General features: G+C 37.6%; 1 protein-coding gene across 2 annotated transcripts in view; it reads right to left on the minus strand.

The window, feature by feature from the left end:
• LOC110291739 (25-hydroxycholesterol 7-alpha-hydroxylase) overlaps positions 1 to 27348 on the minus strand; it is a 169103-nt gene that overhangs the window by 88988 nt on the left and 52767 nt on the right. The window contains exon 1 of one of the 2 annotated variants that reach the window (XM_029475067.1): positions 6887 to 7875. The exons of the other annotated variant lie outside the window; for it this stretch is intronic. The gene's annotated coding sequence lies outside the window, so the exon portion shown is untranslated. Of the gene's footprint in view, positions 1 to 6886; positions 7876 to 27348 lie in introns of those variants that run through there. 2 annotated transcript variants of the gene reach the window in all.

The following is a 27348-nucleotide window of genomic DNA, read 5'->3' on the forward strand; positions in this document are numbered from 1 at the left end:
AGAATTATGAAGATACTATCTGCCCAAAATAGGACAAACCATCTGGCTATCACAGAACAAAAGGGGGTTTTTGTTGTTGGTTTTTTTTATTTTTCACACATCAAATCCTACAACTGGATTCGTTGCTTCTTATTCTGTTACACCAGGCTCTGATTTTCCCTCCACTTGATTAGTGTGGCAATTTAAAATTTAGGAAACAGTATTAGTTTCCTAACATATTTGCTATTATTTAAAATTTAAAAACAAATGGAAAACCCTTATGATGCACAATTTTCTTAAATTATAGCTTTCAGAAGAAAATAAAATAAAAAACCAAAACCGTGATAAATAGCTTACTACATTTAGTACTGAACTTTCAGAAACCCCCCACAATGGCATTCAAAGCCACTCACCAGACGAAATATGTGTTAAAGAATCCGAAAGTGACTGCCTTCCTGTTCTGACTTCTAACACCTTTGAGAGAGGAAGGCTGGCACCTGGTGCTAGAACCCAGGTAACCTGTCTCCTGCTGCTTATCTGTCAATAGATAAACAGGACATGGGACCTAGTGAGGACAATACTGGGGTTTCACTCAGCTTCTAAACAGGAAATAGACATCAAAAGAACTTGTACCAGACACGCACACTCATGCACATAAGCACACACATGCACACATACATGTGCACATGCATGCACACAGGGACAGTTTTTGTAATCACTACAACTGACCTTAATAAAATGACAATGTCACTTTTCAATATCCCATTGGCCTTTCCTATAGCCGGGGTTGAGAAATTTTGACATCAGCCCTTTCAGCCACAATCTCAGAGAAGCCAGCTGGCTCAAAGTGTTCTGTGACCAGGACAGGTTGCTTACCTCTAGAAGGCTAAAGTATTTAAAAGATAACAACTCCATCTGGCTTAGAGAGGAACACCATGTTTGACAATGGTCCCACTGCAGTGTATGTACAGTCTGCAGGAAGTGCCATCTAGGACTATGAAATTAGGGCAAGATCACCAAGCCTTCCTGGAAGGAGAGCTGAATGCATTTTCTTTCCTACTAATAAAAAGATGTTTATTACCTGTGAGTGCATAGAGGTGTGGGTCTCATGGCCACCAGTGACTGGTGATAAGCCCCTTTTCCTCATTTACATTGATAGCCAGCATTAGTGAAGATATACGCATTTCATTTCATGGTTCAGAAAGAACAAAGTATATGTATATGTGATAGCAGTGGGTGGTTAATGAAATGGTCTGACAAACATAAGCTAATACATAATCATACCAGAATGTGACTGCAACACCTGTTCTTGCTTCACAGACTTCCAATTCTTAAGAAAAAGTTACCACTCACAAGAAGTGAAGCCACTCCTATTTAGACATCAATATGCTCGAAGGAAATTTTAGTCGCTGTTTTTGGTAGTGGTGTTGCAATCACTAAAGGGTGGTTATTCTAATGATATCAAATCTCTTTTGCTTCTGTCCTAAGAGTAATGAAAACTTCACACATGCATGAAGCTCCAGTAATTATTTTAAACTGCCTTCTGTTGTCCCCCTGAGGAACACGGTGGTATTTGTTTGATGCAGTTTAATTAGTGTCAGGGTAATTAATGCTATGCTATCTACATGAGATCAAAACCCTTTCTTTGTAACATTCTGGTAACTCAGAACTAAGAAAACGAAGGGTTTTGAAAATGTTGTGGCATGGTGTTAACCTGAGATCACTGATGAACTGAATGGCTCATCTCTTCCCCCCAGCCTCACCCAAATGCCAAATCCAGTCTCTCCCAGGACAAGATCAGGCCTGTAATGCATTGCAACTACTCTGCCAGGCATAAGATTCGGTGGCTGCTATGGAATTAAATTCTTTTTTTATGGGCATAATCAAATTAACTAAAGCATTCACAGTCACCAGGCACCTTTTGCAATAGTTTAATCTTTTAATAATGAAATAGTAAACTTCTGCACTGACAGAGAACTGGAGTCCCTTGTAAGCGGGGTGTCACATTGCCATGTGCTGATATATTTTTTCAAATAAAGAAATCATTTGGTTTAATGAATGAATGTGATTCTGCTTAAATGCCTGAATAAAATTTGCATTTAATTGTAGGTATAGATAGTCTCTCTGTTTGACAATAATGTTAAGAGAAGGGAGGGGCAAAACAGAGATAGGAAAGGAGAGAAGTTAAACACACAAAAATTCCAGACACATACATAACGTGCACTGCCATAAATCCCTTTTAACTGTTTCTTTGGTAATAAGCAACGGCAGTATAAATCTCCCAACACGCAAACTCAAGCTGATCACAGGCTTAAGGAAATAGCTCCAGTTATCTTGACTGGATAAATTATTATACCCTAAAAAGGTTATTCCAGTTTCTAATAAAGCACTGTAGCTAACAAACAAAAATAAAAAGACTAACCATTCTCTTATTTTGTAACAGATGAAATTACAGGGTGCATGGGATCAACACAAGGACATTGAATTTATTTCAAGTCTCAAAAACGCACTATGTACTGTTCATTTTGGAAGAAGGCTAGTGCTTTAACACAAAGAGGAGGGTCACATTAGACTTATAGTATTTTTATAGTAAGGGGAGGGCTAATGGCACATATCTAAAACATAAACGTGACTGTCTGGAAGTCAAGCCAAATGGATTTTGTCTATTACAAAAGTACAAGGAATGAAAATAAGCTGTGTACAGCACAAGAAATGAATGGACAGCAGCACCTCTAAGGATTAAATGCTCAGTCTGCCACAGTTATGAAATTGGGTCTGTACCCATCAGTTGTGGAAATTAAAGTTAATGTCATAAAAATAAAATCTCATTAGAAATTTTTGCTTAAGCTGTTGGCAGGTGATCCCCTAACAGGGCTGGTGCTGACGGCATCTTCTTTAGGTCATTCCTTGTGAAATGCCTTCTGGGATCAGCTGATTAGCCAAATATGTTTTTTCACATCTTTAGTTCTACTTTCTATGAGTTAGTTGTTTATCAATTAAGGTGATAAATACCAGTGAGTCTGGTTACAGCAGAAACACAGCAATGTACCCTCTAGGAACCTCGCAGTAAGAGCTGTGTGCAAAGTTCAACAACTGTGAAGGAACTATTAAGGAGGACATACACACAAGTGACCTTGACTGACACGCGCACTTCATTTCTGCAATAAACAGCAGTGGTGCTGATAACTGCTCATTGGCGCAGAGAGTAATTACCTATCTGTCAGCGTTGCTGGTGTGTGCGAAAGAGTATAAATGAAACATACATAATGTGTGGCAATAATATCAGGCATGCAGAACCTAATGCATTATCATCATTCTCAGGACCCAGGTTTATGTGGCTGCCACCACTGAGTAAATGCCTCCTAGCCATGATAATTTCATTCTAATCTCTCTTCCATATTATAATTTTCATTGCTAAAAGATACTAAGGAGCAATACGTTTCAATCAAGGCTAAATAGAACACGACCTGTAACTAGCTATTTTATACACCTATATATTTTTTCTTTCAAAAATTTTAGTCAATTTATGAAGAGACAGGAATAAGCTATAAATTTCTGTGTGACAATCCCTGTCCGTGCCAATGTCACCATGTCTAGAGATGGGGTGGAGGAGGCCTAGGGAAGGGTCAGCAGTTTTACCTCCCATTTTTCCAACCACAAAAACATCCATCTTTTAAACTCCCATTCTGCTCGGAAACAGAAGGTTAGAATGCATTTTGAACAAAATAGCGTCCATTGACAAAAAGAAAACAATCCAGTTTCTAAGATAAATTATCTTCATTTACTTGAGTACTGTAACGGCACAAGAGAAGCACAGGGAGATGTACAGTCACACACTCTGCTGTGTCATAAAGCTGTCCAGCTTATGCTTTGTTGTTTCCTTCTCCTGTGAAATCCTGGTTTTAACACCAGGTAAAAGGAATCAAAGATACACAGGTAGCCAAGAGGCCACCATGACTGGCACCTCTCTGCTAGATAGAGGCTGAAAACCTGGAAACATAGTATCCCAAACTAGATACAGAAGCAGCTACTAGATGACCAGTTGAGTCCAAAAAGAGAGTAAACAACTATAATCAGCACCGGCATCATTTTAACTGATCTAGTTTTTCTCTTTATAGCAAAAGAATGTACTTTGGAGACTTTATGTAATCATGAATAACTATTGCAAAATCTATTTCCTCAGAGGGAAAACGATTTTATTGATTGAATAACATCAGCTTTCAGAAAGTTAAGAAGTGAATGATAATGAGCAAGATTACCGAGTAACATTTTTAATTTCTGTGCTTTTGTTTGCTGATTTCTCATAGTGGTTTTCTTGAGCTAAAATTGTGAGCAATATGTGATCTAGAGATTCATCAAATCAAACACAGAGCTCAAGTTTCCCTTTCCTTCTTTATGGTTCAGAAGCTTCTCTTCCTATATTTCTGGTCAGGAGAAAAACTAAGAAATAACCAATAATAAGTTGCATTGAGATGTGATTTATTATATCCCAACGACACACTTCTATTTGAAAGAAGGAGAAATCCCCAGGTCATCTTTAACATTAAGAAATAAAACTTATTCCAGTTTGTCACGTCATGACACTAAACAGCTTATCTCCTTGACTGTGTTATTGCCATCTTGTCTTGCCAGAATGATCTGGAAAAGATTTTAGCCAAATTGGAAGTCATTTAACCAAAGCTATCATTTCAGCATCTTAATTGAAACTGATACATCAATATTGCCTACAAAGTACAGAGATTGATCTCACTTATTTCAGTGGCTTCCATTTGATCCACATGATACTATTTGTCTGAGTAATTTAAATCTTTCCTAATGTGTAATATTACATGGGCTTTTCAGAAGTGCTTAAGAATATTAAGAATAAAGTACTTCCCAGAATACAGACAAATTTCAGGGAGAGACATAACTTTATTTCATTGATCCTAAGAAGGCCTGAACTGTTTTTGTTGTTGTTTGGTTTTTTTATTTTGTTTTTTTTTTACATGTTAATCTAGTTGGTAAAACTTCTTAGGATTCCAAGTAGTAAGAACAGGAGGATCCCAGCATTGTATCACCAAAGTATCTTATTCAGCCCTTTCACTCAAGGAAACGCAGTATCTTAACCTCTTATAGCTCTGAGGATCCATTACATCCCTGATCTTCAAGTGTTCCAAACTACAGCAATTACATCTTAATAAAGTCCCCAACCAAATTATATATTCATTTTATACTAACATCTACTTTATGCATGTATGCCATAAAACCTCTAGTTAACTGATTGAATCAATAGTTAGTTGACTCTCTCTCTCTCTCTCTCTCTCTCTCTCTCTCNCACACACACACACACACACACACACACACACACACACAGAGAGAGAGAGAGAGAGAGAGAGAGAGAGAGATCAACTACTTAGGACTGTATTAGGACCATTAAGCAACTTGCATTTGAATAACTGTAACATTTTTTTCTCCAGGCCCTAATCAGTAATTAAATATCAAACAGGTTGATAGTTCACAACCTAGGAATTAGGCAGGAAGCCAAGGGAGCCTAACTCATGTCCAGCTCCTACAAGCAATTATCTTCCAGTTGAACAGCACTATATAGACAATGTGTTTGGGGGACTGTATGTCACTTTTGTGGTGTACGATGTTGGTGAAAGCAGCAAGAACCAGGGGAGTGTGTAACTCACTATTTAAAACACTTGGGAAATGATCACCTTCCAGGATTTCTTAACTGTTACAAGAATATGCAGTATATGATTAGAGCTCACCTTGGTGACTGCTTACTCACATACCAGAACACGGCTATTGTGATATTTCTCACATTCACCCTCAGCACCTAAAATATCACTTTTTGTAATGAATATGTATTGAACAAATGAGTGGAATCAACTAGCAAGTAAATGAATAGTATTCTCCAGAGAAGATTATCCACATATATATTCTCTCTATCCAGTCCTATACATTCTTTCTATACGTCCATATGTATCATATATGTATGTGTGTATATACATATATATTAGAATATATATATATATATATATATATATATATATTCTAATTTGATGTTTTATAGGCCATGCCAAAAAATTGTCAAAATGTTAGGTACAAAGCACTCTCTTTGAAATATTATAAGATATTTTGAGGAAAGCGTTAATAAGCTTATTTAGAATTGATGGTATTACAGTTAAATATACTTTTAAATTAGAAATTAACTTTTAATATATGGCTTGGTGAAGATAAGAGTGAGATATGTAAAGTATAGTTGCCTTTGGTGTAGGCAATATACTTGATTAATTTGGAACAATTTAGCAGTGAAAGATTAATTAAGAATTTCATCCAGTACAGGCCATCTTTCTTTTCCAATTACATCCTTTTAGAGTCATCATAACTGTTTTAATAATTGCTCAGAAAATGCTAGAAAGTATCAGGATAATACAGCAATTCATTCAGAACAGCCAAAGTCAGGAACATAGCATTTTAATATTTGGGAGCTTAACTCTGAGATATGTAAATATACTCTTATTTAAAAACATCTGACTATAATCAGGCAGGTTACACTGAACCTGATATTTTTATTTACATAAGATCACTTTTATTAAGTACTAAGATATTTTGCTGGAAGAAAGAAAAAGAAAACAGTACTAACCTATAAAACTTACGAAATTTACCAGAATTAAAACAGAGCCATTTATATCAACTCTAACCCAAAACAAAAATAAAAGCAAAATACAAGCCCCACACAAAAAAAAGCAAAAATAAATAACTGAAATGCTAGGACAGAAGGGTTCTCATGAGTGACGGCACTAACAATGGTTACTGATAGAATCACAGCCTTGTACAGAGGCTACCCAAGTCTTACACTAAATTCTACAGCACAGACAACTCCCCCATGCACATTTGCTGAATCCTGAACAAACATTACCTTTGTTATTGATCTTTGTAGTCAGGATTTCAAACTGTCTTGTATGACCCTTGTCAGCGCATGCTTGCAGAACTGAGCCATTCGCAAATAACTATCCTTCGGAAGTTCCCTCAGTGACTGTTTTCAGGTGGTGGGGTTATTTCTGAACAAAGATTCTGTAAAATACACTTTAAAGCAAATCGATCATGTTAATCTGTAACATTTAGCTTAATTAAGAAAATTTGGGAGTATGGGGTGAAATTGAAGTTAGGGTTCTTGGTAAAGGTAAATATAAAACTTCGACTAAAATGTGCTGAGTGTCTATTATACTGAAGAAAAATTTATATTTAGGAGCTTTGCTATAATCCAGGAAGCTATTCTCAAAAGCACCATTTTCTCCACACTTGAGGTATTATTTATAATTTAAGCATATACTCTCTCATATTTTGGGCCTTGGAATCAGGTCCCCAGTTGTAATGGAGTAGAATTCACTGTAAAAAGTTTAACAAATAAACTTTCACTCTTTGGTTTCTCATATGAAAGCTGTAACACACAATCTTGACCGCTTCAAGACCATAGAAAGAAAGAAGAGTTCTCATATTGTTTCCAATAACAATTAATACAGTCCATTACATCACAGTTATAATAGAAAAACAATAACAACAAAGTTGTTTTAATAAAGAGTCTGCCCTGAATCACCATGCATCACCGTCAACAACAGGAAACCTGAGTTCATGTCCTTATGATTTTTATACTGGGCCATGACTTTCCTCTGAATTTTAACCATTAGGTAATGTAATAACAGCTCTCATTGGCACACAGAAAAGAAGAGCCAAGATAACTGCTAGTGGGAAAATTTCTTATAGAGGAAATTTATATTGCTATTAAAGAAGAAGCAGGACTAAGTTTGCAATTAAGTGACCAGTTTGCTGATGCCCTCTCTTAACTTATAGAACTAAAATTTGTTTTGTTTTTGTTTGTTTTTTTTTCAAGACAGGGTTTCTCTGTATAGCTCTGGCTGTCCTGGAACTCACTTTGTAGACCAGGCTGTCCTTGAACTCAGAAATCTGACTGCCTCTGCCTCCCATGGAATAGAAAACTTTAATAGCTCAGCTTTAAATAATAAAACACTTTTGGTGGTTTAAATGAAAAATTTCCCTACAGGCTCATATATTTCACTATTTGATCCCCAGCTGATGGAACTCTTTGAGAAGAACTGGTAGGTGTGACCTTTTTAGAAGAGGTATGTCACTGGAGTTGAGCTTTGAAGTTGCTCCTTCCCAGAACACTGAGGCAAGGGCTCTCTGATTTCAAGGCCAGCCTGGGACAAAGCAAATCCCAGATTCAGGCATGGTGGTATACACCTTAATCTGTGGGAGGCCTAAATAAGGGCATTGGAAGAAGGAAGATCCACTCTTCTTCCAATGCTTGCCAGCACATCTATTGAAATCTACAACCAAAATCTATAGAAGACCAACTTAAACAACTAGCCTCATGTGTCTGAACAACTACTAGATTCTTGGACTCCCCAATTATAGCTGCCCAATTTTGGTTTAGTTGGACTATAGACTACAAGTCATCACACATCTCTTAATATACAGAGACACTCCAGAAGTTCTATAACTCTGAAGAACCTTGACTAGTATAGTGTCAAAATTCCTGGTCATTTAAGTCATAATTTATACCTTATAAAGTCCTCCTGTTATATACCAAATGATGTATAATTAGTGCATTACAGTTTTAGGAGAGCTGCAATATAATAAAATAGTGGTTCACTTGCAAAGCTTTCATGAAAGAAAGAAAAATAATAATATATATTGAGATCACTTATTTGATCCTGATTTAACTTTGGTGCCTTGTATCTGTCTTGAAAATTGTTCATTTCATCCAGAATTTCCAGTACCATTGAGTATAGACTTTTGTAGCAGGATCTGATGATTTTTTAGATTTCCTCAGTTTCTGTTATGTTTCCCTTTTCATTTCTGATTTTGTTGATTTGAATACTGTCTTCGTGCCCTCTGGTTAGTCTGGCTAAGGGTTTATCTATCTTGTTGATTTTCTCAAAGAACCAGCTACTGGTTTGGTTGATTCTTTGTATAGTTCTTTTTGTTTCTACTTGGTTGATTTCAGCCCTGAGTTTGATTATTTCTTGCCATCTACTCCTCTTGGGTGTATTTTCTTATTTTTGTTCTAGGGCTTTCAGGTGTGCTGTTAAGCTGCTAGTGTAAGCTCTCTCCAGTTTCTTTTGGGAGGCACTCAGAGCTATGAGTTTTCCTCTTAACACTGCTTTCATAGTGTCCCAAAGTTTGGGTATGTTGTGCCTTCATTTTTATTAAATTCTATAAAGTCTTTAACTTCTTTTGTTATCTTTCTTGACCAAGTTATCACTGAGTAGACTCTGTTCAGCTTCCAGCTGTATGTGGGCTATCTATTGTTTTTGTCGTTATTGAAGACCAGCCTTAGTTCGTGGTGATCTCATAGAATGCATGGGATTATTTAAACATTCTTGTATCTGTTGAGGCCTGTTTTGTGACCAGTTAAATAGTCAGTTTTGGAGAAGGTACCATGAGGTTCTAGAAGAAGGTACATTCTTTTATTTTAGGAAAAATGTTCTATAGATATCTGCTAAATCCATTTGGTTCATTACTTCTGTTAGTTTCACTGTGTCTCTATTAAGTTTCTGTTTCTAGGATCTGTCCATTGATGAGAGTGAGTGGGGTGTTGAAGTCTCCCACTAATATTGTGTGAAAAGAACTTAAAGTCTCTGAAGAAATAAATCAAAAAAGATCTTAGAAGATGGAAAGATCTCCCACACTCATGGACTGGCAATATTAATATAGTAAAATTGGCCATCTTGCCAAAAGCAATCTACAAATTCAATGCAATCCCCATTAAAATTCCAACTCAATTCTTTATAGAGTTAGAAAGAGCAATTTTCTTTGGAAAAAAATAATAAGAAACCCAGGATATCGAAAACTATTCTCAACAATAAAATAACTTCTGGGGAAATCATCAAACCTGACCTCAAGTTGTACTACAGAGCAATTGTGATAAATACTGCATGGTATTGATACAGTGACAGGCAGGTAGATCAATGGAATAGAACAGAAGAACTAGAAATGAACTCACACACCTATGTTCACTTGATATTTGACAAAGGACCTAAAATTATCCAGTGCAAAAAAGACAGTATTTTCAACAAATGATGTTGGTTCAACTGGAGGTCAGTATGTAGAAGAATGCAAATTAATCCATTCTGGCTCTTTGTACAAAGTTCAAGGCCAAGTTGATCAAGCACCTCCACATAAAGCCAGATACACTGAATCTAATAGAAGAAGAAATGGGGAAGAGCCTCAAGGATGTGGCCACAGGGGAAATTTCCTGAACAGAACACCAATAGCTTATGCTCTAAGATCAAGAATTTACAAATGGGACCTCATAAATTGCAAAGCTTCTGCAAGGCAAAGGGCATTGTCAATAGAACAAAATGGCAACTAACCTATTGGGAAAAGATCTTTACCAACTGTACATCTGATTGAGGACAAATATCCAATATACACAAAGAACTCAAGAAGTTAGACTCCAGAGAATCAAATAACCCTATTAAAAATGGGGTACAGAGCTAAACAAAGAATTTTCAACTGAAGAATATCCAAAAAAAAAAAAATTTCAACATCCTTAGTCATCAGGGAAATGAATATCAAATGACCCTGAGATTCCACCTCACACCAGTCAGAATGGCTAAGATTAAACACTCAGGTGATAGCAGATGCTGGCTAAGATGTGGAGAGAAAGAAACACTCCTCCATTGACGGTGGGATTGCAAGCTGGTACAACTACTCTGGAAATCAGTCTGGCGGTTCCTCAGAAAATTGGACATCGTACTACTTGAGGACCCAGCTATATCATTGCTGGATATATACCCAGAAGATGCTACAGCATGTAATAAGGACACATGCTCCACTATATTCACAGCTGCCTTATTTATAATAGCCAGAACCTGGAAAGAACACAGATGTCCTTCAACAGAGGAATTAATACAGAAAATGTGGTACATTTACACAATGGAGTACTGCTCAGCTATTAAAAACAATGAATTAATGAAATTTTTAAGCAAATGGTTAAAACTAGAAAATATCATCCTGAGTGAGGTACCCCAGTCACAAAAGAACACAGATGGTATGCACTCACTGATAAGTGAATATTAGTTCAGAAGTTTGGAATACTCAAGATACAATTCACAGACCACATGAAGCTTAAGTAGTAGGAAGACCAAAGTGTGGATGATTCAGTGTTTCTTAGAAGGGGGAACAAAATACACATGGGAGGAAATGCAGAGACAAAGTGTGGAGTAGTAACTGAAGGAAAGGCCATCCAGAGACTGTCCCACCTGGGGACCCATCCCATATATAGTTTCCAAACCCAGACACTGTTGTGGATGCCAACAAGTACTTGCTGACAGGACACACAAATATCTGTCTCCTGATAGGCTCTGCCACTGCCTGACAAATACAGAGGTGGATGCTCTCAACCAACCATTGCACAGGGCCCCCAATGAAGGAGCTAGAGAAAGGACCCAAGGTGCTGAAGGGGTTTGCAGCCGCATAGGAAGAACAAGAATATAAACCAAGAGTTCCCAGTGACTAAACCACCAACCAAGAGTACACATTAAGGACTCATGGCTCCAGTTGAATATATAGCAGAGGATGGCCTTTTGGGACATCAATGGGAGGAGAGGCTCTTGGTCCTGTGAAGGCTCAATGCCCCAGTGTAGGGGAATGCTGGGACAGGAAAGTGGGAGTGGGCAGGTAGTTGAGCAGGGGGAAGGGGAATGGAGTAGGGGGTTTTGGGGAGGAAAATGAGGAGAGAGGATAACATTTGAAATGTAAATAAAGAAAGTATCTAATAAAAAATAAAGAAATTCATAGTTTTGAAATAAATATCTTTTTTATTATTGAAAATACTTAACTTGGTCTTTGTTATTGAAGGTACATGTCTATATACTACATCCATTATATTAGTTTATTTTCTGTTGATGTAATAAAATATCATGACTGTAAGCACAGCAACTTATTTAACAGCTTATTTTGCTTCTAGTTCCAGAAGAGTCCATAAGGTCAGAGAAAAGAAGGCATGGTAGTTGGAGTATGAAACTGAATCTGAAAAATCATGTTGTTAAACATAAAGGAAGAGAAGAAGCATGTTACAGTTGAGAACCTTGATACGCCAAGGAGTGGGGAGGCCTGGCATGGTTGGGGGTTGGGAGGATCATCTTGGAGATGGGAGAGAGGAATGGGATGAGGGACTGTTAGAGGGTGGATCTGGAGGGGGATAATGACTGGACTGTAAAAAAAAATACTAAAGATAATTTAAAGAAGGAGGAGGTGAAGGGAAAGGAGAAAGAGAAGGAGAGGAGGAGGAAGAGAAGAAGAAGAAGAAGAAGAAGAAGAAGAAGAAGAAGAAGAAGAAGAAGAAGAAGAAGAAGAAGAAGAGGAAGAAGAAGAAGAAGAAGAAGAAGAGGAAGAGGAAGAGGAAGAGGAAGAGGAAGAGGAAGAGGAAGAGGAAGAGGAAGAGGAAGAGGAAGAGGAAGAGGAAGAGGAAGAGGNAGAGGAAGAGGAAGAGGAAGAGGAAGAGGAAGAGGAAGAGGAAGAGGAAGAGGAAGAGGAAGAGGAAGAGGAAGAGGAAGAGGAAGAGGAAGAGGAAGAAGAAGAAAGAAAGAAACCACTATCACTGAGTTGAAATCTTCTGGGAAGTGTTTTCTGAGAGCACAAAGAAGCTGTGTTCCAGTGACAACCAAGGTTGTACCTCATGTTACAGCAATACTTGGTAATGTGTAAGAGTCATCTAGGTGGGTCATGAAGAACAGCTGAGGCTTGTCACTGTGTGAGGCCGTGGAAAGCCATTGGTGAGTGCAGCCTCAGTTGTAGTTAGACCAGGACTGAAGGGGTCATGCAAAAGATTTGAGGTAAAAAAATTAATAACAATAGTAACAAAAACCTTAAAGAAAAGAGAGTGAAGTAGAAGTTAGGTGTGGTCATAAATTGTCAAAGCCCTCCTCCAGTGATCTATGTCCTCTAGGAAAATTCCACCCCCAAAAGACTCAACTTCTCCTCTAGGAAGATTCCACCCCCAAGACTCAACTTCCCCAAATAGCATCACTAACCTAGGGCCAGTGGTTCAAATGCATAAGACTATAACAAATATCACCCTCTCAAGGCATCACATACTGTATGCATTCAGATTCTATTCAGAGTTAAAATACTAAAATTACTAGTGTGTCTCAGTGATACATACTAATTATAGTAAAAATATTTTGTCCTTCAGTGAAGCCTAGATTCATACATCTGGCCCACAAAACTGGTCTCTTTCCCCTCTGTCCATCCCTCACCACTCCACAGAAGGAATGTAAGATCATCTACTCATAACTTAGATGGTTATTTATATTTGTTATGACAAATACTAATTTATTTCCAGCAACCTACTGAATATGTTACTGTGTATCTATAGTGAATGGCCATAGCATTAACTCAGTAAGTTTTATGAATGGTTAAACCAATACTGAATAAAAGATCAATATGGAAAGACAAGTACTTTTAAAAATGTAGGCAAAGCTTGCAAAGTTGTTGTAATTTTTATAAATATAGATTACATTTTATGTACAATATATAATACATAAAGGGCACTATAAAATGATGGAATCTTACTTTCATATTTAAAATTATATAAATTACCAGACCACATAGAAGGAATTATCTAAGTTCTAGTAGTTTATAACAGGAACACATCTTAAAGAACATATCTTCATAAAGTTTCCTGCCATTGTCAAAGCACATTCTCCACAATTATAACAAGCTGCACACAGACAGGTGAGTACATTACAGAGATCTCAACTGTCTTTCCATTCTGTTAGGAGGGAAAAGTGCTCTTGTGAATGAGTGAAGGCAAAGGTGGGAGGCAAAGACCCATTTTCAATGAATTCAAAGTTTACCACAGGACAATTGTAGAGAGGCTACCAGCCACCATCTCTCCGATCAGTTCAGCACAGAGATCTCTAGAACATTTGGGATAACAACCACTGCAAACCAGGCCTCTCAGTCCACACCTTACTCTGTGGAAAAGGATCTTATAACACAAACTATCTGACATTGTTCATAGCTGCTAGTCCCTATGTCTGGGACTAGTCATTACAGTGGCCCACCATGGCACTATAGAGAAGACAAGAGGCCAAGGAAGAGCTATCTGGTCAGCATTGGTTTTGTCATCTGTCTCTTTCTGAAATGAGACCCTATGTTAGAGAAGGAGATCAAAGCTTGTTGAAAAAACTCCTTCAGACATAGATATCTACACTGAGACATGTCACTGTAAGATAAAGCTCTCATCTCAAAGTGGATAAGAAACAGCTTACTCAGGAACCAATATGAATCTCCATGGCCAGTCACACTAGAGATTCAGATTCTTCCAATTACATGTTCTAATGTGGTAACAGTTTTATGAAGCTTTAACAATGACTGAACAATGATAGTCACAAATCAAGGCATAATGTTGGTGGCGGTATCAGGTACATTGGTTACAACAAAGTGGGCATACCTCTTTTATAGACTTTAGATACTACACAAATACATTCTTAGCTTTTTGGTTGGTGGACAGTAGTAGTCTCTTAAATTAATATATTCCAAAACAGTTCACCTTTTAGTCAGAAGGATATGAGGTAGACACAAAGAAGTGATTATTAAAAGAGCTAAACATAGTAAAAGATAAATTGCAACTAGACCCCAGACATACAATGCTTTAGCTCTGCCATGCTGGAGTTCTGACACTTTACTCAGCCTTACACAAGGTCCAGCAGAAGCTAAGGTTCCTCAATGTGGCTTTTGGCCCAGCCCAGCATGTCTCTGCCCTGGCTTGAATTCTTCATTGTGGTTCCGTAAGACAGAGAGGCACTGCAGAGATATTCTTGAGAGCGACATTCGAAATTCTAAATATTCTTCAGATAAGCTTTTCTTTTTAGAAAACTATGTGAAATTGAATCTGAATTTTTTTAAGAAGGCTATCTATTCAGTCACCAAATCAACAATGCTAATTGCAATTAACAATGTGCAATGTAGCATGTGCTAATTGTCTTATTGTAGCATGTTCAATACAGCAGATTAAGAATTATTTCTGTCTTGGTGACTATGTTTCATTTTTCATGAGTACTTTAAAAATGATTTCATGACCAGTTTTTCATTTTCTCTTCTGTGTTGTTATTGTCTTTCACAGCTCCATTCTTTCATGGATTGGAATAGATAAAGAAAGAGCTAAGCAGAGCCTGCAGCACAGCACAGGCACGTAGTGACAATTAACAAACTCATAGTCGGAAGCAGCCAGAGGCATCAGAGATAGTAGCAGCATGTGTACTTGCTCAAGCCTGACTCTTCTTTTGCAATTTAGAATCTTCTTGAAATCCAAACCCTAAAACTCCCAAAATAGGAATTCATGTTGTTTCTACAGAAATAGTACCAAAAGGACAGAAATATCGATATACCAGTAGTCACTTTTAAAAGAAAACACTTATCTGGAGCTTGCAATATTAGCACTTACAATCTGGATCTCAGAACACAAACAAGCTGGCCTGCCTGGGGCAAGTTTTCTACCATTAACATGATGCTCATGTCGTCACATCAATTGCTGGAAGATAAATGCAGTCTTCTTTGATAATGTTTCACATGTTATTGCCACTTCATTTTCTGGTTTTGAATTTGCGTTTTGTTCATGACTGTGGCTCCAATTCCAGAATGGGCACATAATACCTGATCATACATATTTGTTGAACACATTTTTGAGTGCTTACAAAAGTAGATATATGATTCTCCTTTGTTCCTATGTAATCACACATGCATGTATACATATCTACGTAAGTTTCTTCATATATACATGCATATACATTTTTATTTTATATAATCGCTGTTATATGTATAATCGTACAAATCTATAATTTTTTTGTAAATAATTTTCCAGATTATAGGCTTCAAAGAGAATATTAAACAAAAAGTAAAATTCCATGTGTATATTTGACATACAGACATAAAATGCAGTCTGCTGAGCAATGCACAGCACTTTGCCTGTCATTCTATTACCACAGGTTACTGTCTGATAATGTTTAATGCTTCTGTTCGTCAGGCTTTCAAACTGGAAGCTCCTTGAGCATTTTTATTTATCTTTATTTGATCAAACCCACGAAGTGGGATATCCTATACATTAAATAATGGATAGGTAGTAAGGTACTTAATAATAACTAGCACTTCTGGACAAACTGCCAGGGTGGAATTTGAGACTGGTCCAATGACCCACTGCCAGATGTAGCCTTCCAAAATTTAAATGTAAATCTCAGATGAGCCACATTAATATCAAGAAGTTTTAAGCTATTACTAGGACAAAGTCTAATACTGTGAAAAGGAATATGATGAATTACAACATGGCCAAACCTAAAATTTTTAATACCCAACATGCAATCAAAATGTATGAGGTACTCAAGGAAGTAGTTAACAAACATGTCCCCAAATGAGAAAACATAAAATTAGCAGACTAAGATGTTTATACAGTATTTATGTAAACACTTTCCATTTATTTCAAAAAGGAGTAGATACAAAGAAGTGGAAAATTTAAAGATGAAATGCGAGCTAATTGCACCAAGAAGGGTCCCAAGCAAGAGAAAGAGCAGATTAGATCAGATGCTGAAGAAAAGGAATGGAGTTGACGAATGGTAATAGAAACTATCCAACAGAAGACAATGATTTTAAAAAACCTAAGAACAGTAAGAGTCACACTACTGTGTGGAATAATTGGACAATCTAAGCAATACAAGTGACTAGAAGCCTAGAAGGCAAGAGTGGGAGGAGTCACATAAGTTTCAGGGAATACTGGCCCAAGTGTTTTCAAATGTGGTTAGGGTTAGAAGCTCACATATCCTTTGTGTATGGAGTGTACTATCCCATGAAGATTGTATTTGGCAGCTATGAAACATCAGGAACCAGAACTCTGTTGCATCAGGGAAAAGCACCTGCCACCAAGTCTGATGACTCGAGTTCCATCCCCAATCCCTACAAAGTGCATGGAGAAAACTGAAGTCTGCAAGCTGTTCTCTCATCTCCTATACACACCTGCTGAAGCAATGCCTGCTTGAGGCAATCTTCATCATATTAATCAGATAAGCATACCATATAAAGAGATAGGAGCTCTTCTTACACATCTTACATATAAACACACTTATTTCCAGAGATATTAGGTGATGCTGTACTGACCTCCACCAGAGTCTTATAAGGACCCAAACTCAAGTCCATGTGGTCTGGCTTCAGCATCCATACTTTTTACAATCATGCCTCATATTCAGTGCTTGCCATACAAGTTTAAGGACATTAGGTTGATTCACAGTCCCCACCTGAAAAGCCATTTTGTCTTAGTATATGAGCTGGGAAGGCAGTGGTCCCTGGAGTTCACTGACCAGGCAGGCTAGCCTAGTCAGCAAGCCTGAGACGAGACTAGAAAGAGTGAGAGACCCTGTCTCTACAAACAATGTGGACAGTTTCTGATGAATGACACCAAGGTTTACCTCTGGTCTCTACATACACATCCATATACATACATGTGGTATATGTGCTTTTACACCTACACACACACATATAACAAATAATACCGGTGACTTCTCATTCATGATCTAAGATAACATGCATAGTACTCCTAGCAGCAAGATGAAGGAAGATCAAATCTGCATGATCTACTACAGAGCCATGGACTAGACAGTAGAAACATTGCGTTGCATCTGTGGAGGAATGTATGCATGGAATTTTCTGAAGTTTTATTTCAAATAAAAATCAAGTGTACCCACAAACCCGAATTGTCAGCAATATGAGTCCTACTTGGGACTGGAGGGTTCGTGCTGACACATGAAACCCTGCTTGTCCTTTGTCACATATGTGCTTCCCCTGAAAGCTGCCAGTGACTTGTCAGAATTGATCAGGAAGTTTTAGGTCATCCCTCAGTGACAGACTGATCTGGACACCACCGTGTCCCATTTCTGGTTCTGTGTCACATACCGTATGAAAACTGATGTCCCTATCACCCTCCTCTCGGGATGGATGGCTGCACATGAAGATGATGTTGGTTTTTAAATGCAAGAAACAAATCAGTAGGATAAACTCAACACTTAATTATTGAAAGCAGTTGTTTAGACTAATGTTGCAGAGAGAATGGATGCTGTAAAATGATATAGAATCCCTTCTCATTGTATGATAAATGCCACACTCTCAGTTGATAATTAGACCACCAAATCCAAGAATAGAGAATGAAAGCATTTTGGTAAATGCTGAGGCTCTGAAGGCTTCCAGCCAATGATTCAAAGCCTGAAAGTCTGGATGCCTCTTTGTTGAAATGTATTAGAAGTTAGGATTGGTAGTCCATTTCAAAGATCTCTTGTGCTTACCATACTGGGCATCTTATATACTCTTCCCAAGCCTTGGTGTAGTCTGATTGGCCAGTGGGTGGAGGCTGGGGGGGCTCCCCCTGTGCAGGTGGGGCTGCAGGGGCTGGGGCAGGGCCTGGCACGGGACCCTTCTCCTCCAGCTTCATAATTTCCATTGTTTCAGCCACCAGTGATTAAATGTGGTCTGAAAATTAAATGGGAAATTACAGGAATAATTCATGAAGTATATACTTTTCTAAGAAACTCAATGTAATCTCACACCACAGCACTCTGCACTCAGTTCCACCCAGCTCAGGAATCATCCTTTTGCAGTGCGTTTCCTTGCTAAATAGTCTACTAACCTGCCCATTAATTACCTCAGTTCTTAGACCAACTTTGGAATTACAATGCTTGTGCTCAAGGAATCCTTTGGTAGCCTAACACTCTACCACAATGGACCACCTCACTTCCATCATCTCAGGGGCACTGTATCATCTCCAGAAAGGCAAGTGATAAAATTAGATGTTATGAAAGAAACAGACCATATTCACATAACTTTCATTATAATATAATGTTACAGTGATCCTGTTTTTGCTACTGTTATTAATTTCTCACGGTGCCTAATTAATGAGTTAAAATTTATTGTAATTGTGCATATACAAGCTAAATCATAGTATATATAAGGCGCAGTACTAGTTTTAGTTTCAGACATCTCATGAGGGTCTTGAAATATATTACTAATGGCTAAAGAGAAACTATTGATTTGTTTACTTACATTTTTATTTTCTATGTGGATTGCATTTTTTGGATATAGAACCCAAAACTTTACATAGCCAGGTAAATACAAGAATATTGCTAGCTTCTCAATGTTTTAATTTAATTTTAAAATTTGTAATAGCCCAAAATGTAAATACTACATAAACACTAATTAGAGAAAACAGCAATGAAAAGTGTGCACATTCAATACAGACACATTCTCCCAATAGCCCCCCCTTTCTCCCCTTCACTGACATATCCCTCCTTCCCCAGCTAGTCTTCCCTTTGATCTTTCATATATCATGCATTCCATGCCCCACCCTTTCCTTAAAGCCCCTTCCTCCATCCCATGGGCCCCTTGCTAGGTTCCTAACTCTACCCCATACTTGTTTCAACACCTTGAAAAGTGAGGGCTTGTACATGCGGGGAGAACAGAGATATTTGTCTTTCTGAAACCATTATACCTCCCTTAATACAGTAGTTTCCAGTTTCTTCCATTTTCCTGTAAATTTTATTATCCCATTTTCCTTTACAACTGAATAAATTCTATTATGTACCCCAACTCCATTACCCACTCGTCTGCTGATGCCAACTTAGGCTGATTTCATTTCCTTGTTCTCGTGACAAGGGCAGCAATAGGCATGGTAGGCTCAAATGACAAATGGTGTGTCGTTGGCTGCAGAAGTTTTTGGATAAATGCCAGGAGTAGTACTGCTGGGTCGTTTTAGTTGTTTGAGAAGTATCCAAGTTGATTTCTATATGATCTCAATTGATTTATACCCCTACCAACAGTGGCTAAAGGTTCCTTCCTGTCTCCCACATTTTTATCAGCATTTGTTGACATTTTTTTTTCAGTTGACTATGTATAAATTCTTATTCTAGGAGCTGGCGAGGTGGCTTATCAGTTAAGTGTGCTTTCAGCTCTTCCAGAGGACCCAGGTTTTGTTTCCTGCCCCTATATAAAGTAACTCACACCTGACTATAACTTCAAATTCATGGGATCTGGGCCTTCTTCCTGACATGGTGGCAGGCACGCCCAATTCATTAATTTAATTATCCTCAAATTTATACTTTTAGCTTATTTTGTTTAAGTGGTGTGTATGTGTGTGTAGATATGTACATGTGAGTTCAGGTGCCTTAGAAGGCCTGAGGCATTGCATCACCTTGAGCTAGAATTACACATGCTTGTGAGCAATTGGGAATGTGTTCTTGAAACTGCGCATGTAGCCTCTGAAAGAGCAGAACAAACTCTTAATCAATGATTCATCTCTTCAGCCTCAGTTCTTGGTAATTTTAAAAGTTGTCTGGCATAGATGTAATGGGTCTATAAAGTAACTATTCTTTCTGAGGAAGAGTTAAAATATTACTAACTGAGAACATGGGTTCAAAATATGTGATATTATTTGGAAAGGGTTGAGGAGTATCATGTTGTTAATATTAAGCAGTGTTTAAATTTGGAACAATATTAACTGAACAATTTAGCAGAATACCCTTGATACAACTCACAGACAATATGAAACCCAATAGGAAAGAAGATCACACCCAAGTGTGGATGCTATAGTTCTACTCAGTAGTGGGCGAGAATAATCCCTGGGAAGTAGAGGGAGAGAGGACAGGGAGGGGAAAAGGGAGGCCAGTTCTGATATGGGAGAAGATGGGGGAGAAGTACAGAGGGTCAGGAATTTTAAAGTAGGTGTGTAGCAGTAGGGGAAGGAGAAGTGACGGTAGTCACTAGAAAGTCCCAGACGCCAGGGACCCAAGAGGTTCCCAGGACCCAACAGGGAGGGCTTTAGCCGAAATACCCAACAAAGAGGAGATAGAACCTGTAGAGACCATATTCAGTGGATAGGGCCACCACTCGCCTCAAAAATATTAATCCAGAATTCCTCCTGTCAAAAGAAAATGCAGGGACAAAGGGTGAAGCAGAACTGAAGGAAAGGCTATCCAGAGACTGCCCCACCTAGGGATCCATCCCATCTGCTGACACCAAACTCAAGACACCATTGCTGACACCAAGAAGCACTTGCTGACAGGAGCCCCGAACAGCTGTCTCCTGAGAGGTTCTGTCAGAGGTAGACCAATACAGATGCGAATGCTGACAGCCAAACATTGGACTAAGCGGGAGGATTCCAATGGGGAAGTTAGGGTGAGGACTGTAGGAGCTGAAGGGGTTTGAAACATCATAGGAGGAACAACAATATCAACCAACCAGGCCCCCAAAGCTCCCAGGAACTAAACCACCATCCAGAGAATACCCAGGGGGTACCCATGGCTCCATCTGGATTTGTAGCAGAGGATTTCCTCATCTGGCATCACTGGGAGGGGAGCCCCTTGGTCCTGTGGAGGCCTGATGACCCAGGATAGGGGAATGCTAGGCCACTGAAGCAGGAGTGGGTGCCAGGTGGAGGTTCACCCTCATAGGGGCGGCGGGGGCCGGAGGGGAGGAGGAGATAGGGGAATTGTGGAGAGGAAACTGGGAAGGGGAATGTTGTGCAAACTGCTCAACTTGCTATCTCTTCATTTGTGAAGAACACTAAGATAAACATATACAATGAGTCAAAATTTAATGGACCCTCAAGTCATATTAATTTCTTCTACCTTTTGGAAGTGCAAAGGTGCAAGGATGACTAACATACCTAACCAATCTATCATATCCATCTTGACTCATACCTCTGGAGGGTCTTACTCCTTAGAATCACTGTACCACTGTATCACAATGGCATAGTACCAACCAAACCATTATAGTACTGTAGATTTAGGAAACAACTAACATTAATAGCCTTTAGTGTAAATACAGACAAAATGTTCAAATATTTTCTGCATGGCTGAGTAAGAGCATGAACAATATAACTCAGGCCATTTATATGGTAAATGTCAGTACTTTAAAATGAAGAATTTCAAAGGCTGAGATAAAGTTTGTCACTAACTTCAGTTTTTATATTGCTTTATCCATAGGTGTACATGACTTTATATATGAAAAACAAACTTTTACACCACAGTGGAATGAGGAGGGCTTCTTTCTATTCACTGCTGTAAATTCAAACGAAGAGTTATTAGCAGTGTACTTACTTATTTTAGGTCTAAGTGTAAGCTATGTTAATAATGTTTCAGGTTCCCTCACGAGTCCTCTTTAGAGATAAATGGTTAGACTTCTGCGCTAAATCATCCACACATACTCCTAACATGCAGCTCTGCAGCCAGAGGGTACATGGCCTGTTCCTTCCACCCTAGCGTTCATGGCATAGGTACTTAGATATCAACATTGGTTACCTCCACTATAGAGAAACCACTTCCAGGACAATGTGGGTCTCCTTATAGCCATCTTGTAAGACTCACTCATGAAATCAATTACATTCCCCTGCACACCTGAGGCTACCCAGTAGTTATTATTGAGATGGAAAAGAAATTAAAAACCGAAAGTCTAAAAAGAAAACTTCCTGGAGATAGAGTGCCAGGCATGCAAGATAAAATGGGATTGTAGAATAGCTGAAGCAATATGTGGGCTGAGGGCTGCATCTGCATCTGTGTCCACACTGATCAAAGTTGATTTTCGTCAGGATGACTAGAAAAGTGAATATGGGGGAATATTTCAGTGTAAGTGGTTATGGGGATAAGGGTACCTCTTTAAGACCATCTAATAAAGTTGGACACAGTCTGCTGGGACAACCATGATTTAAATTGTCATGTTAAACAGCAGCTTCTAAACTCTTACAGTATAATAATGGTCACTAGAATCCATTTTTAAGAAATCTCAGCCGGGCATGGTGGCGCACGCCTTTAATCCCAGCACTCCGGAGGCAGAGGCAGGCGGATTTCTGAGTTCGAGGTCAGCCTGGTCTACAAAGTGAGTTCCAGGACAGCCAGGGCTACACAGAGAAACCCTGTCTCGAAAAACCAAAAAAAAAAAAAGAAATCTCAGCCCGAGACAAGAAGTTCTGACATATTTTAACATAAGTATCAGCCTAACAATAATCACCCCTTCTAAATTAAGTTGATGGAATATTAAAAAATGAAAGCCTATTAGAAAGTTTGCCAATATGATATGGATAGTGAAACTTTAGTTATAAAACCTGAGGTGATTCTATGGCCTGATCTGTTCATAAAATCTCTTCTTCCTTTCCCTTCCCCACACTTACACCACACACTTACACACTTACTTAAATATTGACTACTTAACACATGGCAAACCCCTAATTCTAAAATGAGTCTCATTACAAACCCCAGAGTGCAAAGCACAACTCACTTCCTCTAGAGTCACCTTTTGTTCTTACATCAATAAAAAGTGTAGCAAATTCACATGTCATTAATTGCCTGTCAAGATATTTCCAGCACTGTTTTTTTTAATTAAAAATGAAAACTTTGGAATTATATAAACCACCCTGAGATTATTCAGCGAGACAGACTGCTACTGTCTGAATAACTTAGTTTATGTGACAGAGCTACATGCTGCCTTTGGGTTCACAAGTCCTTCAGAACCAAAGATCCATGCTAATGGAAACCTTTTAGAATAAAGCACCCAACAATCAGAGTTAAAGTTTTATTTATTGGCTTTGACCATCTATTTCTGTTATCAAGCATAAGGGCCCACACACTTCATCAACCCCTGACAATAGCCGCAAGCTTGGACAATCTGTCTTGCATCTTCATCGGGTAAGACTTCAATGGAACAGCCTCGATTAAAGAGCAACCCACGCATAAAATGGCAACTCATTAAAATAAACTTTCTCAAAGGGAAAACTTGGATTCCAGTTGAACCACGCTGTTTTTATTTCAAAGATGAAAGGCCCATTACCCAGCCATACATTCATGTGTTCTTGGCCTCCCTGCTTTCTCTTTGAGGACTTTAGCTCTGGTGCCTTCCCATGTCCTTTTGGAGGCTTTAGAAACATAATAGGAATTCAGTCCTTATTGAACCGGATTGGAACATAGTATCTGTGAACCTCTTAATAATACTTCAGACTTTTATGGTTTAATTTGCAATGGTGTCCCCTTTGTCTGCCTCACTGGCCTTTAATCTAAGGCACAATGCACCCACTTTACATTTATTTGAAGAAATGCACTGAATAGCTAAGGATTTTTTAATGTGCCCATAAAGAGTAGTGATTTAAAAAAAAACACACAGGTATGGTTATTTACATAAGAGAATGCAAGACTGGCTAAGGAAAGAGTGAAATCAAAAGTGGGTATTGCCAGTAGTTTACATGAAATTTGACTTACAGCATTGAGGCTGAAAACTTCAACTTGAACTTATTGGAGGGGCAATATCAGTGAAAGGAAAAACTCATTAAAATGAAAAAGTCAGGAGACTGGGAAAATTCTGTACTCTGTGAAAATACCAGCCAACCTATAAAAAAGTAATATATAGGCACTAGCTGAATGAAGCAAATAATAATAATTTAGGCTTCAATTTTATATGAATGACCATTAAGTGAAATGGACCACAATTATGGCTACATAGACCATAGAATATTCAGAGAAAATATTAATATTCATAGCAAGACAAAAACATCCCCATAATGACTGTGTACACATGCCATCAAAGGGAGTTAAGCTCTTTAAGATGGGGTATGTCAATGTAGAATTGTAATACATGTATCTTTGTCTGAGATCCACATGTGTGTCATGTGCAAATTTTAAAAGACTTTAGTTAAACAAACTGTGCTAAAATGTTTCTTTTTAAAAATGATTTGTTTATTTTTACTTCATGTGTTTTGTCTGAATGTTTTTTTGGGTGATAGTGTTGTATCCCTTGGAACTTGAGTTATAAACAGTTGTGAGCTGTGAACTGGACCCAGATCCTCTGGAAGAGCAGTCAGTGTTTGTAAGTGCTGAGCCATTTCCCCAGCTCTAAAACTTTTGTTTAAAAAAATGTAATTATAAAAGTTCATGTGAACGCATTTTAAGTTTTATCATATTCATAGCTAGCATAATGGTTTGTGTACAATGAAAACACTCTATAAATTTTCAGTAGAGTTCACTAAAACCTTCTCAATTGTATTTTGAATTTAATCTATTTATAAATTGCTTCCAAAAGTTATTTTCATGCACGCAAAATCTATCAAAAGCTGAATACATAAATAAAACATTTTCAGTAAACAAAAGCTATTATTTAAAACAAAACTGAAGGGCAAAATCTAAATCATTACAAAACCAAACATAATTACAAACGATAAACAATAGGAACTCTTTATGATTACCTAATTGTTATCAATAAAATCAAACTTAAATTTCTTCTTCATTCTGTCTCATTTTAAGGGATTTTGTCAATTTTTTATTATGAATGTTGACATTAATGTAACCCAAAAAGCAATGAAGGAATACAAACTCTTCACCATTGACAATGACAGTTCTGTCACTCATCAAGTTACAAAGCAGCTCAAGCTCTCACAGAGTGAAAGGATTCACTGGATTAAGGAATTCCCTAACATAGAGTTTTTCCCATTGCTTTTTTTTAATGCCTTAATTTCTATATTGTATTTGGCATTGGTTTGGTCTTAATAACACCTGTTATTCAGTATGCTATATGAAAAGAAAATAAGAATCTTTTAGGGAAAATCAAAGTAGGTCTTTCTCATTTTCAGTGAAATTAACATACAAATTAGGTGAAGAACAACAAAAATATTGAAGTATGTGGTACAGTGCCTACCTTTTGCTTACACTGAGAATTCAAACACTCAGAGGCAGAGCAGGAAGACTGTCCTGTGTTCTAGGCCAGTCTGAACCACATAGGAATTTCAGGTCCACCTGAATTACAGTGTGGAAGCCAGACTCAAATAAACCAGCAAACAAATACCAGCAAAACACTCTAATTCATAATACCAACAAATGCCTTTTGCAATAATGAGTTGTTCTCCTACTGAAATGTACAATTTTTAAAAGTTTTAGTATGTATAACTGTGCCAGATAATATCTGTCATACAAAATAAAACTTTATAAAAATAAAACACTTTCATATGCAGACTTAACATCTATTAAAGTAACTAAAATCATGTTATCCTACTATAATATAAAATAACATGTATACTTACATGTATATACAACTTGATCAATTACAAATACTTTCATTGAAACAAGTCCACAGAATTTATTCACCTATCTATTCCACCAAGAATATCATTCACAAAATTATGATCAGTGTTCATAAAAGGCTTTGTATTTTTAAAATGTTATCTTTCGAACTTTACATTAATTGAAAACCATTCATAACTTTAGAAAATAAAAATAATGGTGGTATAAGTGGTTTCTTGCCATCAGAAGATTGAGCCAATAAAATTCAGAAGCCATAATCAATTTATCACTTAATAAGGTTAACCATGGTTGTTGTATAGAAGTCATTGGTTTAAGAGGGCCAGTGTCACTTTTGTTCCTGCAGCTGAAGGGCCCTCTTTATGGTAAGCACCATGGTAAGTGTATTACAGTGGAAAAGAGCATGCTAGAAGCCATGACTTTTCTAAGTCACATTTGCAAGATGGGAAAAAGTGCAGCCAAAACCTGCCTAGTCTCTGTTTCCCACCAGAGAACTCTCCCAGACACCAGTGTAGCTTCAAATATTATTCACAAAAACCATCCAAATAAGCTTTGCATTTGACATAAATCATATCCATGTATAATAATTTTTAACAAAGCATTAGGTGATAAATATTTTCTACAATATCTTCTAAAAAATAACCTAACATAATTATACTACTATTACTTTTGCATTGAAATTATTATAGCCACAAATTGTGGTAACACAGAGCCTTTCCATATCCCTGATGTGTTCAAAGTTGTGAGGGACCTGTGTGATTTTTTTTACTTGAGTGACTTTTTCCATGTTATTCTTCCAGAAAAAAAAAAAGAAAAAAAGAAAAACAGGGATCATATAGTAGTGAATTCAGCATCAGCATACAGACTTAAATAGCTTGTAGTGTAGAATAGTTGGTTTTCTTTGGGGGGGGTGCTTTTTTGGCCTGTTTTCTTTTTTGCCTTAATCCTCTCATTTGGTTTAGAAACATACGGCCCTGTTCACTTCATTTAAGCCTCACAATGACTAGAAGCCTGATCAATCTGTCTTGTGTCTTCTTGGGGTGAAACCGCAATTGAGCGGAAGCAACAGATGAATAAAGCCCACATTCAAATCTGTAGCTCATTAAAATAACGTTAAAATGGAGTAAAATCTCAATTGTAAGTGAATTGTAGCTGGCTTTTTTTCCTGCTCAACACATTTGATTAATAAACTATACAATCATTAAGCCTGAATTAGTGGTCATTAGACTTAAATAACTGTCTGCCTTTTAAAAATATGAATGTT

The sequence above is a fragment of the Mus caroli genome, chromosome 3, assembly GCF_900094665.2.
Source record: "Mus caroli chromosome 3, CAROLI_EIJ_v1.1, whole genome shotgun sequence".
NCBI classification, from domain to species: domain Eukaryota; kingdom Metazoa; phylum Chordata; class Mammalia; order Rodentia; family Muridae; genus Mus; species Mus caroli.